The sequence below is a fragment of the Tupaia chinensis genome, unplaced genomic scaffold, assembly GCF_000334495.1.
Source record: "Tupaia chinensis unplaced genomic scaffold, TupChi_1.0 Scaffold000477_1, whole genome shotgun sequence".
Classification (NCBI taxonomy): domain Eukaryota; kingdom Metazoa; phylum Chordata; class Mammalia; order Scandentia; family Tupaiidae; genus Tupaia; species Tupaia belangeri.
In genome coordinates this window covers 2,675,304-2,679,299 of record NW_006159986.1, presented here as the reverse complement: position 1 = coordinate 2,679,299, position 3,996 = coordinate 2,675,304, and the positions used below count along the sequence as shown (strand labels likewise).

Below are 3,996 nucleotides of genomic sequence, written 5' to 3'. Positions count from 1 at the left end.
ATTTGTTGCCTATGGATAATAGTCATGAGGTAACATAACACCAGAGGCCAGTCAGACGCCAGTCCATTGTTCTTGGAATTTCCAGCCACCAGAATCATGAGCCAGCCATATCATTTTTATTATAAAAACATGAATTCTTAGATATTTTCCATCATTATAACATAAATAGATCAAGATATGGATTTTAGCGTTTTTTTTTTCTATTTCTGTGAAAAATGGCATTGAGATTTTGATAGAGATTGCCTTAAATCTCTACATTTCTGTGGAGAGTATTTTTAAAAATATTAATTATTTCAAGCCATGAACATGGATATCTTTCCATTTATTTGGATTTCTTTCGTTTCTTTCTTTCTTTACATTTAATTATTGTACATCTTTACAGTATACAAAATGGACTTTCTGGACATGAGTATACTATATATTAGTCCAGTCAAAGATATTACCATACACATTATCATCAACAGATAATTTTCCATTTTTGTATCCATTAAATGTGTTGCCCTCCCCCCCTTGCAGTAGTAGAGGACACAAATTACACTGACGTTGAGAGACAGCCAAGTGTTTTCACTTACATCTGTGTTCTATCCAGGAAATATTTCTATTTTACAGCCATGAGATTAAAATAAGAACTTTGTAAAGTGTATTTCTTTCTTTCAGGAGAGGCAAAGACAGAGAAACAGGCACCCAGAACAGGCTCTTCACACCCTCAAGAAGCAGCTGGAGAAGATGAGGCCCTAGAAGCATGGTCCATTTCCTTCTCTTCTCAGTGATGAGCTGGGAACTGACATTAATCCTCTACTCTGCACTAAACTGAGTAGAGGATCCATGACAAATGCCTACTACATTCTCTTTTAGATTTCACTCTTTCAATCTGATGCCTTGCTATTTTTCATCCCAGGAACTTGCAAATGCTAGTTCTCATGTACTCTCAGAGAAAGGAAGGTTAGCTGGAGGCTTGGTTCTGTTTCTGGAGAGAGCCAAGGAGAGGAGCTATGAGAAGTGACCGCTCACCAGCAGTTTAGTCTTTCAGAGAACTAGTTATGGCTTGCCCCATGAGCTTCCCAGATTTAAGCTAACAGCAGTTAAAAAAATTGGGATGTTAGATATGCAGTCAAACCTTTTCCACTAAGAAACCAGGAGTGGGAGAACTAGTAAGTGGCATGGTGGTTTGGGTGCTGGACTGCCACATGGCTGACCGCAGTTTGAATCCTGGACCCGGCAGTTTGCTTTCTCACTTTCTCTCTCTCTCTCTTTCTGTCTCTATCTGGGGAGTGCATGTGCTCTGTAGCAAATTAAAAAATAATGACAATAATAAATAAAATTAAATAAATAATCATTTTAGAAACAAAGAAACTAGGACCAGGCTGTTTTTGCCTTTTTGTTCTATATTGAGCTAGGTAAAAGTCACCAGTAGTACTCCCCTGCCTAGATTAATATACAGTATATTCATGCTAGGAAAGCTCATTTTGTATGCTGTAATGATAAACAGTGATTAAATGTAATAATAAATATATATGTAGCAATAAATAAATAAAACTGCCTCTTTGGTTTCCTTGGTCCTGGGGGTTGGGGTTGTTCACTAATGTCAAACTTCAATGACTTCAAAAGTTAAGTGATATAGAATCCAGTTCCTCTTGTTGGGAGCTCAAAATGTTGGGTCCTTGATGTCTGGACCATCCCCTTCCAGAGAGAAGTAGCAACTGGAGCTTGGTTTTATTGCTGGAGCAAGCCAGGGGGGGAGAGGGCATGGGAAGTGCCAATGTGCCTATTCATGTTCCCTGAGATTTTACTAATTCCCTGACCATCGGTTCCAAGATCAGTTCCATTTCAGCCAGTTCCACATGTGCCTCTGGTTTACTCTTTAAGTTATTCAGTTGCTCCAGGACCATGTCTAACTTTGGCATCTCATTCTGAGGTCTTGAACTCTAGATGCAGATTAGAACTATTTCTGGAGCCAGCAGGTGGCATGCTGGTTAAGGTGCTGGACTCCCACATGGCCTACCACAGTTCAAGTCCTAGAACTGGAGGCTTGCTTTCACATTCTCTCTCTCTTTTTCTCTCTCTCTTTCTCCTCTCTCTCTCATGTGTGCCCTGTAACAAATTTAAAAAAATACTAAGCAAAAGTAAGTAATTCTTTAAAAAAATACAAAAAAGAATTACTTCTGTAATGATGAAGAATAGAGAGGGGACCAGCAGTTAGTGTAATGGCTATGTCACTGGACTCCCACGTAGTCGACTGTGGTTTGTGTCCCGGACCCAGTGGCTTAAAAACTCACGCTGGGTGTGTGTGCGTGCATGCCCAAGATCCCCAGAGGAGAATGGAGGAGAAGGGATTGTGGTGTGGCCAACCCCCCTGGGGGGTGATTTTTCTCTTTCTTTCTCTCTGTCTCTCCCTGTCTGGCGAGCACATGTGCCCTATAGCAAAAACCTCTCCAAAAAAAAAAAAAAAAGAATAGAGAGAGGAACCATAGGCTCTTCTCCAGACAGTCTGTGTTAACCTTAACGCTGTGCTTTCTGCATAAGACTCTGTGGCTTCTTCTTCCAGATTACAGCAAATCACTTCTCTCTTAGTGAAGCATTGCCTGCTTACTAGGCAAATTAAAAGTATACTTTATTTTGTAGGATGATCTCTGGAGAAATGTACCAGTGGACAGCCTTGGGTTTGTTAATTGACATCTTATGCTGGCAGGAAGATTTCATAATATTAAAATATTAGCAGTTCAAAGTCACTGGGTAATCAGTGGACATCAGGTTTAGCCCTAGAGAAGTCTAAAGCCCCCTCTATGGTACTTTGGTTTAATTTTTTCTTGCTGGATCATAGAGATGCCACAATGAGGAGGCCGTGAGAGAGCCCTGGGTAGTGCCTTTACCAACAGAACTTCAATAACTTAACCAATATAGTTGAATTTTTTCTGAACAGAGGCACGGGAGCTGGTGGTCTAATTTGCAATCCAAAGCTGTAATCCTGAGAACCCAATAGGCCACTGTTGTAAATACTGGAGTCTGAAGACTAAAAATCCCTGAGTTTTGAAATCCAAAGCAACAGAAGAAGTCTGTTGTCTCTCAAAAGGGAATCATTCACCTATTGTATTTATTCGTTCTGGGCCCCTTCTAGAGAAGATTGTGCTCATCCACATGCAAGGGGAATGTTCCACATCAAGTCTCACACCCAAAAATTAACCTTTTCTGGAAACAGCCACAAACCAACCTAGAAAAATGCCTTATCATGTTTCCAGATGTTCTTTAGTCCAATCAAATTGACAACCACAACTCACTGTCACACCATTGTTATGTGGAAACAGAGACATACTTAAAATTACACGGTAAGCAGAAAGGATTTGTCAACACTTTCCCTGGGTATCTGAGATGAGCTAGCAACATTCCTCATTTTTTGAAAAGAGAAATTAGCTAGCAAATTGTTTGAACATCTATGCATTATTTAAGATTTTTATTGCATTCTCATTATGAAAAAAGTATAGGCTGATATCCTTTGAACTAGATATCTATTTTCCCCTCTCTCTTTGCCTCTTGTTGTCTTTTGCTTTCAAGTGTTTAAAATAGAGACCCAAATGTAAATGTTACTAACATGAATAATGAAGGCTGGGAGTGTGAGGCATTGTCATGTCCAGCAACTGAACAGAGAAAGCAAATTGTGAAGGTGACAAATAGACCAAGACACAGGGAGACAGAGTCATGTAAGTTGAGTTGGTAAGAAAAACCTGGAGAGAGCAGATATGAATCAATAGCCCTGTTATCCCACACAGGCAGGAAGTCAAAGTCAGGAGGGTAATAAACTCCCAAACCCAGAGAATGCAGGAACTAGGACTAGAGGTATGATGCATTTATTTCTGCATCAAATCTTTCCTAAGAGGCTCTAAAATGGAGATTTGGGTGTTTACTTTTGGATTAAAATATCAAAATGACAAAATTTAGTTTTCCACCATAGAACAGTTTTGCGTTTCCATCAAAACGTCTAGAAAGAGGGTTATGATTCAC

At 39.6% G+C, this 3,996-nt stretch overlaps 1 protein-coding gene across 1 annotated transcript in view; it reads left to right on the top strand.

The window, feature by feature from the left end:
* LOC102476236 (keratin-associated protein 4-2-like) overlaps window positions 1-3,996 on the top strand; it is a 13,597-nt gene that overhangs the window by 8,410 nt on the left and 1,191 nt on the right. The gene's annotated exons all lie outside the window — the stretch shown is intronic.